Source organism: Lonchura striata, chromosome 2, assembly GCF_046129695.1.
Source record: "Lonchura striata isolate bLonStr1 chromosome 2, bLonStr1.mat, whole genome shotgun sequence".
Taxonomy (NCBI): Eukaryota; Metazoa; Chordata; class Aves; order Passeriformes; family Estrildidae; genus Lonchura; species Lonchura striata.
Window position 1 is genome coordinate 8,291,455 of NC_134604.1, and position 16,772 is coordinate 8,308,226.

At 38.0% G+C, this 16,772-nt stretch overlaps 1 long non-coding RNA gene across 1 annotated transcript in view; it reads right to left on the bottom strand.

Annotated features, from left to right (window-relative positions):
• LOC116184105 (uncharacterized) overlaps nucleotides 1-16,772 on the bottom strand; it is a 149,592-nt gene that overhangs the window by 15,605 nt on the left and 117,215 nt on the right. The window lies entirely within an intron of this gene.

The window sequence follows — 16,772 nt, forward strand, 5'->3', positions numbered from 1 at the left end:
TTTAAGATACGCAGCTCATCAAACAGAGCATTAGGAAAAAAAGGAACATATAAAAATAAACCAAGACAGGAAAAATAGTAAAATATATTAGCTTATTCACTCAATGATACATAGGATTCTGGAGAAAGAATACTTTTAACAACCTGGTATTCCTTTAACAGAGACAGTCACTACATCAGAAGTGACACAAAGTGAAGGCAGGATGACCATTTATCACCACACAGGATAAACAAAAAAAAAAAAAAAAGAAAAAAAAAAATCAAACAAAACCAAGCCCCCAAACCATTATCATGTGGAACAGAAAAGACCTTCTTGAAAGGCAAAGTCAACAGAGGGACAAGCAGGTGTTTGCATTCTCTGCAGTTTAACTCATGGGCTTCATTATGTGCTTCACAGAAAGGAAAACAGTTTCATTTGTACATCTTGCAGGGAAACAAAGAATTTCAACAAGGAGACCCGATAAACATCTTACACTGTTAAACATCTTCACCGGGAGAGAGGGAGAAAAATCTCCCCCGCTGCAAGCAACCGTGGGCATCTTTTGTTGCCTGATAAATATTTGCTTTTGTCTTTTGTGATAAGGTCTGCTGCCTTCGCCTCGCGCACAAAGAGGGCCCGCTTGTTTCTCTCCAGAAAACCTTTAATTAAGAGTATTTCCGATTTTCCAGCCGCCCGTGCGCTGAGGAAAAGGACGAGAGGAAGGGGAGAAAACCCGACCCCCGCTGGCTGGGCGGAGGGGCGGGGGAGATCGGCCGGGGACACGGGCCGGGAAAGGCCCGGAAAAAGGGCCGGGAAAGGCCCGGAAAAAGGGCCGGGAAAAGGCCGGGAAAAGGCCGGGAAAAGGCCGGGAAAGCGGCGAGCAGAGCCCGCTGTGCTCCGCTCCGTCCCAGCGCGGCTCCGGCACCGCCCTGCCCGGAGCGCAGGGATGCTCCTCCTGCATCCCACCTTCGGCGCCCGGCAGATGCTTCAGTTTGTGAAGGAGCGGGGAAAAACGTGCTTTGCTCCTTGGTTTGTTTAATTTTTTTTTTTTTTTTATTTTCCCCGTGGACTTTTTTAGTTTTTATGTTTGTGTGTTTTTTTAAATTTTTTGTTTGTTTGTGAGTTTTTTTTTTTTTTGGTTGGTTGATTTTTTGTTTTGTTTTGTTTGTTGTTTTTGGGGTTTTTTTGTTGTTGTTTTTTTTGTTTGTTTTTTTTTGGGGTGGGTTTCCCCCATGCGTTTAGACAGGGCTGCTCTTCCCACTAGACTTTCATTTTAAAATCCTTTGAAGAGTAACGTACAATTCGGGGTCTGCCTCTTTGTCACAACTCAAGGCTCACTAAAACATCAAGACCTTCTTACCAAAGTGAATGAAAAGACCAGCTTTAATAATGATTTCAAATATTCTGTGTTAAACAAACAAACATAAAAATTGCCACACTCTACGGACTCTGCAGTATTATTTCTCTGAGGTCTTCACCTCTTTTAAGCACTAGGTTTTGAGTATAAAAATAGTTTTCCCAATGCTGTAGTAGTTTGAAACACTGAAAAGAAAATCTAGGAGACAAATTATTATAAACTGTTTATGCACACACGAGCAGTACACAACTACCAAAGATCTTAGTCCTTATGTGTATGTTCATTTACTGGAATTAATCCTCTTTATCATGTTGACTGCCTGCAGGACCCAATCCTGGAATTTTCTTGTGTGCCAAGTGCTAGGAACAATATTATTAGATGAGGTTTCACTGCAAGTCTAAGGCACTCAGCAGTTACCTCCCTGCATACCTCAGGACAACACTCCCCCTCATAACCAGAGACTTATTACTTGAGTCTGTATGAAACTTTGTTAAGAAATATTCACAAAAATACCTGGTCTGACTTGGGGAGAATTATAATGCAAAATTTAAAGCTACATTATATGAGTAAAAAGAAATACAGCAAAGACATTCCACTAGGAAATATGCAAAAAGTTGTAAGAAAGAATCAGTCCTGAAATCCAAATATAAACCACAGAGATTAACTCATACTGTGGACAGGACATAGTCATGAGAGCTCTTCCTTTGGTTAAATATTCAGAGCATTTTTTCCTTCAAAACTTAGCACAATAAACTACACTTCAATAATATTTGTACCATGTTTCTGAGGGCACAATTATTTTTTTTTCTCCAAAATTATCAAATTTTTTTTTCATGAATGAATTTTTATGACACTAAAGGCAATACCATAAACTGAAGAAAAAAAATGTTAATGCAAATAAATCAAAGTCATTCTATCCTTCTCTGGCCATCTGTCTCCCCATGAATACACATGTGGAAAATAGAATTTGCTAAAAGTAGCTATTTTAAGTCTATCACATTATTGTTTCAAGTAAAAAATACAAGAGCAGAAAGTGCTAACAGTGTCATCTTACCTGCCTTTTAAGCAAAAGTGTAAAAACACAACACACAAGAAAGCCTGCAAGCTGCCAAAGACTCTGGATTAGCAACAGCAATTGACCCAGTGAAAATGAATCAGACTCACTCTTTTTTTTTTTTTTTTTTTTATGAGACAGATTACTTCCCTACATATTGACACATCAAAAAATTATGATTACAGATCAACTTGGTATTACAGTGCATACCATCCACTTCTATGATCTTAGCAGGTTTTCTCATCAAAGCATTCATTCAACAAGAGGCATTTTTAATGATGCCATAAATGATGTGCTAATAGTTCTGAACTGAGATAGGTAAATGCACCTGTTTGGCTTAAACTCCTTTCATAAGCTCTCTAGGAGCTGCTAGGTGAAAGCCCCAAATTTTTTTTTAGCCTCTGAACATCTTAAAACTCCAGTGCAAAACAAAAATTAATTTTCTTAACAGCACCACAAATTTGACAGGATTGTTTCAAGGCAACCACACACATATTACTATGGGTAAGATCAGTGCCTAGAAGACAATACTTTAAAAGTAACATAATCAAAGTCTCTGATGTGACTGTTTTGTGTATCTGTGAACAATGGAATGCAATGAGTGATACAGTTATATTTTTAGAGGAGGAATTCTATAATAAATTATAATGATAGCAGAACAAACAGAATAACATCTTTTCATAGTTTGGGTGAATTTGATGAAGAAGAAAGCTATAAACAAGACCAAAGAGTGTAATGGGATTAATCTGAGATTATCTTAATTGATCCTCTTCATAAATACAGAGAAACCACATCCACCTAAGAGAATTCAAGAGGATGATGAGTAAGCAGGAATTACCCAACTTTAACGCCAGCATTGGGCTAACAATATCAAACAACCATGCAGAATACTAGTCACAAACTAAATTAAGATAAAGATTAAAAGCTTCTGTCACTTACAGAAGGACCAACAAGAGACCCACCCATGTATCAGCATTTGTTTATGTAGGCAGAACAGATGAAAGCAGGTATAAACTTGAGACTACTTTGGTATGCCAGGGATATGCTCCTTAGCATATGCTTATGCACTAAAAGAGTGAGATAAAGCCTTTTCCAAAGGCAATTTGGGTTATTTTTCTGCCTACAAAGTCTGGGGCCAAAAGAAAGACATTTTTGTTTATCAAAGAAAATGTGGTAGGACTATTTGTAAGTGGCTCAAACATATTTATGATATACTGAAGTGCACTTAGTACCTACTTCAATATCTGGCCATTGTTTAAATAACACATGACTAAAATCGTTAATTGTTAATAATCAGAGAAAGGTGGAAACTTTACTTAGGGAGCCATGGATCATGAGTCAACCTTGTCTTTATCAACTCAGTAGGAAAAAGAAGGAAACAAAGGCAAATACCTAACAAACAACATGAGCCTATCACCCACTGGCAGTTCAAGCATGTTCCATACAGAACATGAAAAAAAAATTGTTTAATCAAAGCCATTACCATAATATTTTTTATGTTACACATTAATATTGTGGAGAGGGTTTGGGGTGATTAGTTTTAACATAAATCATCTTTCACATCATATATTTTCAACAGTCCAAGTTTATATTTTAAATCTGTAGCAGGGATTTAAATCTTAGATTCAGTGGAGGGGGATCAGGTTAGGGAACATTTAACGGAACTAAAGTAGATATAAACAAATCCCTGAGACCTGATGGATCTACCCATGAGTGCTGAGGAAATGGGATGATGTCCCTGCAAGGCCACTCTCAGTAATCCCTGAAAGGTGCTTGTGACTTGACAGGTTCCAGAGGACTGGAAAAAAAAAAAAAAAATATCAGCCCCATCTTTCAATAGGGTCAGAAGAAGGATCCAGGGACCTCCTGCTCAACCTTACCTCAGGCCCTGGGACAAATCCACCAAAAAAACATTCTAGATGTATTGCAGAAAAGGAAATGATAGACATAATAAGCCTAGAAAAAGGGAAAATCATGCTGGACCAACCTGAGCTGTCTATGATGAAACGAGCTGTGAATGTTCATTTTGATTTTCCATGGCCCCTCATAACATCCCCATTGACAAAGGAATGAAATATGGACTAGGTAAGTGGACAGTGAGGGGGACTGAAATCTGGCTGAACTGCCAAGCTCCAAGGGTTGTGATCAGCACAAAGTCCATCTGGAACACAGACCCCAGTGGTCTACCCCTGGGGTCAATCTCAAGGATAATAATTTTTAATTCTCTTCTGCCATGACATAAGTGGTGCGACAGAACACACACCCAGGGAGTTTGCTGCTGATGCAAGACTGGCAGAAGAGGCTGATATGCCAAAGAGTTGTGCCCTTCAGAGGGAAGCAGAGAAATGGCTCAACAGGAACCTCATGAAGTTCAACAGTGGAAAACACAAAGTCCAAAACCTGGGGAGGAATAAACCCTGGACAGCACTACACACTGAGGCCTGACCAGTTTGAAGGGAGCTCTGCAAGAAAGAACCTTGTGACCCGATTGGCACCAAATTGATCATGAGCCATCAATGTGCCCCTGCCACATTCTGACATCCTGGCTTGTACTAGGATAAGCATTGCTACCAGAACTGTTTCTATTAAATTATCTAGGCTGGAGGGAAAATAAAATAAATCAAAACCAATTTGAAGTTAGATAAGTGTATATGTATCCACTATATATAAGAGAAAGCTATAAAGTGAAGACAGATGTGCACCATCCATAACAAAAAAAAAAAAGAAAACCAGAAAGGGAGAGGCTAAGGGAGCTGGGCCTCTTCAGCCCACAGGATAGAAGGCTCAGGGGAGAACACATTGCTGTCTGCTTCCTAACCTGATAGAGACAAGACAGGGCCAGACCCTTCCTGCAGCTTCACATTGAAGTTACAACAATCATACATCAGAACATGGAAAATTCTGATTATATGTAACAACTTTTTTGGGTGTTTTGTTTGTTGTTTTACCACAAGAGTAGCCAAACACTGATACAGGGTGTTCAGACAGGCTGTGGAATCTCCTAATGAAGGAATTCAGTGGAGGAAATCAAGACACAACTGGATAGAGCTCTGAGCAACCACATCTAATTAGATATGTGTCTGGAGGTTCCTTCCAGTCTCTTTTTTTACTGTGATGCTGTGATCACAATGACTGCAGAAAGACAAAGTATGTATTTCTTAGACATCTCTCCAAGCATAAGTACATGGAGTACAGGAGCTTGTACCTGCTTTGCTCTTGATGAAAATTAAAATAATAAAAGAATGAATGTCAAAAAAGACAACAAACTTCTCCTCTTTCAAACTGATTACTCTGCAAAGCTATCAGCAAGAAGTTACCTTTGTTACCAAAGATTGTTTTGGAAGATTTCCATAACTGACACTTTACATTTGTTTTATTAAGTACATAAAAAGCTACACAAATATGACAGCAAGATTTTCACTTCAGAAGTCATATGTCATTTATACCTTTCACTGTTACTCTGTCAACACAGTGGGGTTTTTTCCTCACAGACACACATAACCAAATGTTACCTAACTCCTGGTGAAGGTTCTTGGATGTACTACAAGATACATTAGTATTATTAAGAGAACTTACAGCAACTGACAAACAAAACCAAACCAACAAGTTACTAATGCCAGAGAAGAATCCTGAAAATATTTATCAAACATGTGTTGGGTGGTGGCCAGGGGAGGAGCAGAACATGAAGCTGGTTGTTGCAATATCATTCTAGCATTTTCTGAGTAATTACAGCAATCCCCACAAGTACAATTCTGTGCTGGACACCCTCACTGATGGCAGAACCACAAGGGTGAGGGGATATGCTTGGCAGATATTTAAAATCAGCTCAGCTGCTGCCTGGCCATGTCTGGGTCCATAAGTACAATGTCAATGCAAGCAGAGCCTTCCTCACTTCAGCTTTAGCACAACCACAGAATCACAGAAACAGTTGGGTTGGAAAAACCTCTGAGATCATCGAGTCCAACCTGTGACCAAACACCACCATGTCAATCAGCCCATGCCCCTCAGTGCCATATCCAGTCTTTCCTTAAACACCTCCAGTGACAGTGACTCCACCACCTCCCTGGGAAGTCCATTCCAGGGAGGGATAACCCTTCCTCTGAAGAAAATGTCCTTAATGTCCAACCTGAATGTCCCCAGGCACAGCTCAAGACTCTCCTCTCTTTCTGTCAATAAAAAGAGATCCTCTTCTCCCACAGGGATGCCAGGAAGCCTGCAGAGCACCATGCTGGGTGGAAAAGAAACTGGCACTGGAGCTCCCTTTGCACTTTAACCAGTTCTGCAGCTCAGACGTGCCCTGGAACCACAGGAGTTAGAGCTCAAATCAGCATCTACCCAGCACGTTCATGCTGGGACCTCCTCCCCTCAGACCACACCTGGGATCACTGCCTCCATAAACACCTCAGCTGACTGCACTTAGGTGCAGGTTTTCTCCCACTGGGACTGATAACAGAGCAGTCAGTGATGAGAACAAACTCCCCTGAGTGCCATGCTATGTATTCACAGGGGAAAATATTAGAACAAACAGGTCTGAAATAGATTCACATGCTTCCCTATTTTTCCTCAAACTTCACCTTTCCTTGATTCCTCTTAAAGGCCATTTGTCTGTTCCAGGTACTTTCCCTAGACAAACATTGGCATTGAACAATCCCCCATACAAAAGGGATTTTTAACTTTACTGATCCTAGCTCTAGATGCCAGGTGGATAGAAAGGTTGTGCCCATTACATTGGATTCTAGATGCTATATGAAATGTTACTTTGGTTTTCTCAAAAAAATTTAAGGGCCAAACTCATATAAAAGAAAATTAGAAATAAACCAGATGTATAATAAAACATTTTTGATAGAAATTAAACTACAGACATCCAAAGGAGTTTTCATAGTACACTCTTTCTAGCATAAATGGAAACAGCACTTCTTGGCACTGTGCTTGATGACATACAAATTTATTACAAAAGATTTTGCTGCCCTGAGGACTTCATATACTTTTTAGCTACCCGAGAAACCTCTGAATCAGTGGTTTAATTCACTGGCTAGTGTTTAGAGAGTTCCTATGAGCTATAGGAGTTAATTTTCTTCAGGGCATGAGTTTTGAGTTACATTTTTTGTTTGAGAGAAATAAATTCCAAATGTCATCCATGTGCTTTCCTCTGCCTAGCAATCCCTTGCAGGCATCATCCTGCACATCTTTTACTGGGGAGTTAAGATGGGCATCTTCATTCTTTCCTATTGGGCTTTTCTTCCAAAAGATTAATTTCCAGCCTTTCTTGTTTGTTTTATACTGGGCTTGTATTCCCAGGCTACTTCTTTAGGAAATTGCATGTTTCAGACTCTCTTTAATATCTAAGAAGCCTCTTTGAAAGGGGCAGCTTGTCCTGAAACAAGATTCGAGAGGAATTGGGTAGCCAGAAGTTTTGTATACAAGCACCCAAAGGAGAAGGTCAGATATTTTATTCTTAAAAATCAACTGAAGTCATTGATCCTCTGTGGGTGTTTAATAATATTTTTAGGATGCTTGCATGAAATTTTCTCTTTTAATCCTTTTTACCCTAAGCTTCTAAATGGACCCTTACTTGTACTGCTAATTTGTGCAGTAAGTGATGTCAATAAAACAGACAACTGATTTTGCCACTCCTTAGCTGTGTTATTTCTCTTCTATCTTTTGCTCATCCTCTCACTCAGACTTAAGTTAAAGAAATAACTGAAGGTTTTGAAACATTTTTCCTCAGTTTTGACCTGACTGGTGGGATGGTTACACTGGAGAGATCAGAGAGCCAGTGTCAGAGTTCACTATGGTATGCTCAGGCCACAAAGGAAAATATGAAAAATGCCAGCGTCTCTGAAGTATTCAGAAACCCACTGAAACCTAAAAGAGACCAACTGAGGCTCTCCAAGACCTACTGAAATGTGAAATTAAAAGTCTAGAGCACTTTTCTGAAGTACCATAGCAGACGCCCTTGGAAATCCATGGACTACTTTTCCTTCAGTAAATTTGAAATGGATCTGAAAAAATGAGGAATGATCTGCACTCTCCCTGGATATTACTGCTTGCCAGTTGTTCAAGCTTCAGTGTATTGAAGCTCTGCTATTTTATACTAATGTTGTAATTATCACCACTCTGAACTGAAAACATACACTCAGTGAGTGCTATAAATAACTAAAATTAATTATGTGCTATAAATAATTGCAATTAATCCTGAAGGAAAAAAAAAAAAGATTTGATTTTTAGTTCAGAGTAACTTTAATAAATACAAATTTCTCTTTCTAAGGGTAGCCTTAATTTTACTTACTCTTGTACCTGTCAGCTCCTTAACAGAACTGCAGTTCTGGGGCTGCTTTCTGTATATAATTATCTCTCAAACCATACCAACCTAATTAACCTCCTTCTGTGTCTAGTTTGCACTTGAGCCAAACCCAGAAGCACAGTCACTGAGAGACCAGGAAAGGTACAGTCAACCTGCTTTTGGTTTGGGATTTCTGTGCCAAAATTCAATTTTGCCCAAAGCAGGTCCTGATTGAAGCAGCAAATATTCTGCTCAGTCCTAAATTGTTTTTATAAGGTGGAAAGAATATAAATTCTTCAGCTGCAGAGGCCTAGAGCTCTCTGCTTCAGTTTTTATGTGCTCAGTTATTCTGAATGCTTGATACCTGGGCAGATCTGAGAAATTTTTGTAGTACTATAAAAGCACCTTCCCTTCTGCCCTGCTGCATTAAAAGAAAGGCAGAATATACTTTCTGTAACAGGCTGCCAGAATATTAGCAGAAAGATGGGCTTCCTCTAAATTTCTGAATCCTTGTGGTGGAAAGGGAAACAAAGGAGTAAAGATGGACTGTTTTAACTTTAAAAATTCCCAGTTTTCCAGAAATAGATCAAAAGTCAGATTTTAGAATGGAAAAGGCTAGATGACATTCAGAGACAATGCTTGCCAGCCTGAAAGCAAAGTCATTGCAAACCTGGACAGGACAAAGCAATAGTCCTAAGGAAGCATGTACAGAATATTTTAAAACATTAAATGTATAAAAAGTAGAAATGCATACAACAGAAAGTCCATATACAAGGTGCAAGAATAGAGGTGAGTTCAGTGAGAGCTGATACATCTCTGCATCTCCTTTGGCAGCAAGCTCATTGTTATAGGCATGGAAGTGTTAAAACTGTGCTTTACTTTTTATGATTTTTAAAAAATTGTTCTTTGGGGAATATTTTGTCTTAAAGTGCAAGAGTTCCAAACAAAGAAACTAGAACTGCATTCCCTCCATCCAAGTCATCAGCTTCACACTAATTGAGTAATAATCACACACTAATTAATGCAGCTACCCCTTACCATTTGGGTTGTAGACTTTATGGTTTTATGGGGATTTGTTTTTCCAGATATGCAATGTAAAATCCCCAAAGACCTAGAAAAGGAAGGCAATAAAAGGCAGTTAGAAAAGTATGTGGTTTTTTGCTAAGTTTGACTGCAGATATATTAATTTTGTGTGATTTCTGGTTTGAGATCTAGCTGAACACATCCGTGAGAGGCTATTTAAACGGGGGTGGAATTGACACCTTCTGAATTTTCAACACTATTGCAACCATAATGCACTGGCAGCATTAAAACATCAAGTCACCTGCCAAATGTTGTGTTCACAGTTACCTTTAAGTGCTTGGGCTGAGCTCACCCTGACAATGTTTAGGAATGAGGCATTCCCATGCTGCTTCACTGTCCCCCTTTTTGGGAAGGCACTGGTAATACTCCTTTTCACTTATTCACTTCTTCTAGCATACATAGTTTTAAGGCTATTAGTGAACAATAAATTTTAATTTTAAACAATTCCATATCTACTCAGTTAACATACTCCTCATATATCTTTTTGTAAACTAGCATATTAAAGTAAGTGAGACATGCTACATCAAAGAGCAGTTTTGACTGTTGTTTTTCCTTTCTCCTCAGTGTAAAAAAAATAATTTTAAAAGTCCATGTTGTTTAAGGTGTAATCTGGTTTAATAAAAGTTGCCTAATTTACCACTTTACACTGAGCAGAGCAATATTTCCATTATCACTTGAAATAATGGTTGTCATCCCTTCTGATTTTGATTATAAAATCTCTTTATTTACAAGATAAATACATTGGCCTCCTATCTTTATATAACATATAAGAACATTTATTGTATCCACAAAATAGTCTAAGCTAATGAGTCTCATAGAATACAAAGGGATCCGACTCCTAAATAAGCTACAATATAATTGTTTTCCCTTATACACCTTCAAAACCTAAACTGTTTTGGGACATGTTTAGCAGGAAGGCTGGAACTCGGGGCATCCAAATTGTTAAAGAGGGAGAAAAATAAAAAAATTCAAGGGTAAGTAAGTAAGAAAAATATTTACAGTTTGGATGGAAATCATTGTACAAACCCAGTGTTTCTGTGTCTTAATATTTTTGAACTGAGGATATATTTCAAGTAATCTAGAAGAGATTTTAAAGAGTAATTGAGACTCTCAATACTGTATAATTAAAGCAATATCTATTAACAGTTAATATTTCAAAATATTCTCTTTCTTAAATAAACATTTTACTTGTGATGTTCAGCTGATGTTGTCCCCCCATAAATAGCAAGGTATGTACAACCAATAGCTGAAGTAAAATAAATTAAAGGAGAATTAATCAAAAATAACTATAACTTCTATTACAGTTTTAATTCTTTTTATGTAGCTATTGTACTTATAGACAATTATTAGCTACAAAGACAAGGAATGTACAAACACCAAAACACAGACACCCCCCCCAGTGCCAGATTCCATAAGAAATTATCACAGCATGATCTCAGCCCACTCCTTGTGGAGTGCTAGCATTACTGATAATGGGGACTGAGGAAAGGAAATATCAGCAAAGATCAACCACGTAAATCTTTGTGCAAGCACTGGAACTGACACAGGTAATTAAAATGGTTTGTGTAAGGAACGGGCAAGTCCATAAACACTCTAGAAAGGCAAGTAATTCAGTAGTTAATTCACATAACAAAAGCAAGTCCATAAAGTTGTTCCCAATTCAAGGCTGTCCTTAAGAAGTGTGGTGTCCTCAAGAGGGAGCGTGTAGAGGCAGGAAGGGTCATCAGCTCAGCATCAGACACTGCATGTCATGGGCAGGAATCATCCCTCTGTTCCCAAGGAGAAACAGGGAAAACTTTGTGGAAGGGACAGGAGGGGTCCTCTTATCACTGCTTGGGTTCCTCTCTACCAACTTCTTCCTCCCTACCATTCCTGGATACATTAAAAAGAAATCAAGATCCACTGCAAGAAACTCACAGCAAACGTTCCAAAGCAAGCTATTAATTTCTCACTTCTATATTATTGCTTTAGAGAATTCAAAATATACAGGCTTAGTAAGAGACACATGAATAAAAATCTGCTGTTTTGAATTTCCAAGTGTCAGTTGTCCAAAGAGTCACTCGATAAGAAGGTCGAGCTTTTTGGTTTATTTATTAAACTGAATTAATTTATTATTCCTCCTGCTGCATTTTACTTAAGTAGTCACACTTGTAAAGACGTATTCTACTATCCCCTCCCAAAACAAAGTGAAAAGTAATTTCATTTTCACGTTGGTTTCAGTATTAGAAATAGCACAACTCTGGTACTACTCACTTCTTATTACAGGCTTTGCCTTTTGTCAAAGACAACTTTGCTAATATTATTGAAACAAAAACATCTGGAGTAATTTTTCTGAGCAAGCAAAAGTTTAAAACGGTTTTGAGAGAGTGTGAAGGTACTTACTGGGAGAAGAGTGGCAAGTACAGATAAAGGAAACAAAAGGCACAGCTAGAAGAGTTGCAGTGTGCTTTACTGAAGGTCCAAATGTCAACTGGGCTTGAACAGAATAAAAAATTGTAATGTTTGGGCAGAACCAGATTTTGTCAGGTCATTCTCATGTTGAGCTTGGAGAATAGGAAGATGGGCAGGGATGTTGGCAGTCTGCCATACAAACAACTTCCAGTTTCACACTGATGATGCACCATACTCACACTAAAATATAAACTCTTTGAGTTCAGCCCTGTTTCCACAAAAAAGAAAAAAAAAAAGGGGTTCCTAACAACCAGCTGCTTTAGTTTTCCACATCTCTTCCCCATTGACAGCCAAGCCACCTGTCCAGCAAATGCTGTCCAACACTTGCATGAAGCAGAGGAAGGAGAAGAAAAGAAAAATATCACCCCTGTGCTCCAATTGGAAAGTTTCACTGCTGTCTTGGGCACTGTGTTTTGTGAGAGCCAACTTGGGTTTTATAAGTGCTCCCTGCCAGCCATCCTGCTCTTCTCTATCAGTCTGGGAGGAACAGATGGAGCAAAATCAGGTCTTCTGCAGGGGTTTTAATGACAAGTTACTGTATTTTCAGTAAAAAAAAAGAAAACCAACTAAACAACAAAACACAAATGTCAAAGAGAAGTCTAATTAAATATGCTCCTTCATAATTGCATGCTGAAGGGAACAGGAGAGAGAAATGTTGCCAGTGGCAAAAGAAGATGCACAAATAATATTTAAATACAGAGCCTCAGTGTACTGTGAAACAGCATCTATATTAAAAAAAAAAGAAGAAGACAAAAAATTTAACACTTCAAATGCTTGAAAGCCCATTTCACTGGACATATGTAAGTTGGGATTTTTTCCCCCAGTTATACAACTATTATTTTCAAATGCCCTAGCTACAACTTTGGAAAGCATAATCCAAGAGATTTAAGATATCTGGATTGCAAAAAGAACTGCCAGAAACAACAAAAAATTCTATTCTGGAAGAGAGCAAACAGTCTTTATTTTATTAAAACTTACAAATGAGAAACTATTTTGGGAGGTAAAGCATGGATTCTGCAGTTCCAGAGGTGGTTTGGACCCAATAGCTTGAATAACTCACTGAGGGACGCGTCTACTTGCAAAATGGAAAAAAAAATATAGCTGAAGAGAGACTTCTTTCACAAATAAAAAAAATACAATCAATTTCAGGAGCTTATAATATGTAGGTCATCTTTGCAGAGCATATTATAAACCATTTAAAGATAATTGTGATGAAGTTTTTAAGTCATCTGTACCTAAATCTTGGACACAGAGAGGTGTCTCGAATTGCCAGTGTCTTGATTTGCGTGAAGTAAACCATATTTGTTTTCAAAGTAAGATGTTTTCAAAATATTTTGCTTAAGGTAATAGAACAAACAGAGAACCTGTTATGGATCTCAAGGATATTGCCTTGGGGCTATTTTATTCCACAGCCATCTCATATAGGGACTTCTAAGCTCCTAAGCACCTGGAACTGGCTGCCATCACAGAAAACATATTGAGCAGATGGCCTGCAACCTGTTTCATATTGCAATCTCCATGGACCTAAAACATTAATTTCTGTAAAATATGTAGTGAAACCTCACCAAAATGTGTGACATTTGTAAAGTAGGGTCTCATTTTGAAACCCTCTTGATCAACATAAGTTTAATTTTCATTTCATTGTGCTAACCTAGTATATGTGAGGCATGCAGCCCTAACCTATATCAGAACATCACATGCACCTGCTGACAGAGAAAAAACTCACTTTTTTTTTTTTTTCTTTTTTTTAAGAGCAAAATAAAAAAAGGGTGGGCTGGTAGTTTATGAAAAATATACTCTCTGATCATAAATGAACATTCAGTACATAGAACTATATTGAACTTAATCTAAAGTAAAAATCTCAGAAGTGTCCCCACATGTGGACATCAGGTCCTCAGCACAAAACATTTTCTTTTTCAGATCTGCTCCTATTGCACTCTAATATTTGCCAATGTAAACAAGCAAACCGACACATGCAATTTTAGCTATTATTTTTTCTGAAGAGATAAATTTAAAACTTTAGGATCTTGATAAGCTTTCAGCATAGTGCAGCTGTTCCCATAAAGATGCAATGCAAGTGTACTGCCAAATCTTTAGTTTGGTTTCAGACATATGAAGCAAACATAAGAGGTTCCAACAAATTTACATTTATTAAAGTTTACTAAAGGGTGATTTGGACTGAACCATCACTAGGATTCAGTGGTACTTCTTGGTGTGGGCAACCATCATGTTTCTGGCATCATCCACTGAAACCTCAGCCACGAAAACATGAATAAAAATTCTGGGGCCATCAGATGTGTCCAAACAGAAGTGAGGTTTTTGAAATTAATATTCAGTGGTTTTTTAGCTTTTTATAAACACATTTTTTAAAGTGTTTTTTTTTCTCATAGCCGGTATTACAGCCTTAACTATACATAAATCATCAGTAAAGATATCTGCATACCAAACACCTGGAACAAACAGGAACGACTCACTGTATGAAGGTGCTCTGGACTCCCCATGGGGCAGCCAGCTGACCCACACAGAGTTCTGGCTGCTAAACTGTGTCTTTTAAACAAGTTGTACAGCAAAGGAGACTCATGCCACTCCTGCACTCCCTAAATATTTATCCATTCTCCTTAATCCTATCCTGCAGCCAACAGCTCTTTGGCAAGATGCAAGGCCAAAGATGTCAGCCCTCAGCTGTCCCTGGGGGGCCCACACGAGCTGCAGCCAATTTATTTTTTTGTGTCCTCATAAAATCCCCTCTGACTTTTGGGTTTGGAACCAACCTATACCCTTTGTAAGCATTTCCACCCATTGGAAGTAACAAGCTGAACAAATTCTCTCTGTCATGGTTCCTCTCTCCTGGAGACACACCAGGTGATCCAGGGATCAGCAGGTGTTGCTCTGGAGAAGAGCCACCAGTGACCAAAGGCAGTTCTGAAGCAAGGTACCTGTGCTGCCCACAAAAAAGGATGTTCAGGGACAAGACAGAGACCTATCGGGAGACCAGGGAAGAATTACACTAGTTCTGATTTAGAAGAAAAGAAATCCATATCAAAGGAACAAGATTTCTGATTTTACAATGAGTTCAGTCAACTGCACTGTCTTTTATCTGTATTTCAGATTCAGCTACCCTCACATTTTTGATTATTGGCAGTTCATGTATACTTTCTATTACACGATACTTTTCATGCAGTTCTGCAATGTTATCAAACTTTTATGGTAACCAGCAAAGTAAAATTTGCTTTCATAGCATGTCTATGGGTGTGCCTTTCTCCTCTACTTTGTTGGTGTTATGACAAGTCAAACACACACAGGCTCAGAAAATTGTTTTGTTCTATAAAGTAATTTTCCTTAGTTTTAAAACAGTAACTTTGTGTTATCCTTAGATATGAGTACATATTACTACACAAGTTACTTCAAGTGGTGTAAATTATTCCATAGCAGCACAGCCCAGGTACAAAATGTGAACAGTTCATAGTCAAATAATGCATAAACTTTAGATATTAATAGATATGTTCGACTCTTCTATTAAATTTTGGTGTCATAAATTAAGTCACTAGATAGGCTGTTCTGTGGAGTTAGGACTTTGTAACAGAGTACTTATTATTCTATGATAAACTGTAAGGAGGAGCAATGATGAGTTTTAAAAAGCAAAACCTTTACCTGAACCCTTGGTATGCTTTACTTTTTCTGCTGATGCTTCCTTCCAGCTACCTTTCTAATTCCTAAGGTTATATCAAATTCTGACTTTCCAACAGGCAGCTAACTCAGCCTATGAGTATGCTCAGCAGACTTTTTAGCTGAGCAGCTTGAATGTTTATCATTAAACTGAATTGTCCATGCTTATGAGTTTACAATGCACTAAAGCAAAACTCAGTCTCATCATGAAGTGTTGCAGAATTCCCTGTCAAAATTGGTTCATCTCTTCCCTGTTTTACCTGCACATATTTTCAAAAAAACAGGTAAAAAATTAAAAAAATAAAGTAACTGTTAAAATATTGTGTTTTTCTCCCTCGTCTGTGAATCAGAGATGCTGTAATTGTCATCCAACTTCTTCCTTAAAGACAAACCAAAACAAACAAAAAATCTAAATCAAATAACCCAACATCTACAAAACCTCACTTTCTAAAGCAGAAAACACTTCAGCTTCTGAACTGCACAGAAGTTACAACACCACAAATACTGTACCTCAAGGAAAACTGGAAAACTCATCAAATTTCACTACATCTGTTGCCTTGATTGCACTCACTACTACAGTGTATCATTTAGGAAGTGTGTTAGAGGTGTGTTATCTTAAGTTCCACAGCATGAGTGTATGCTGAAAATTTTAAAGATACCTACTACAAAGAGGGGAAAAGGAGTAGCTTTGCTTACTTTGTCACTGACATTGACCTATTTAAAAAAAAGAGCTTTCACAGTAATTTAAAAGTAATCAATCATTTAAGGACAAGGCAATCTTTTTATTTACCTGAGCCAGACAAGGATTGCTTTTCTAATTTCATAAGGACCAGTAGATGAAAAACAAAACATAAAGCTAAAATATATATATTAAAAAACAACCACACAAAAAACCCCCC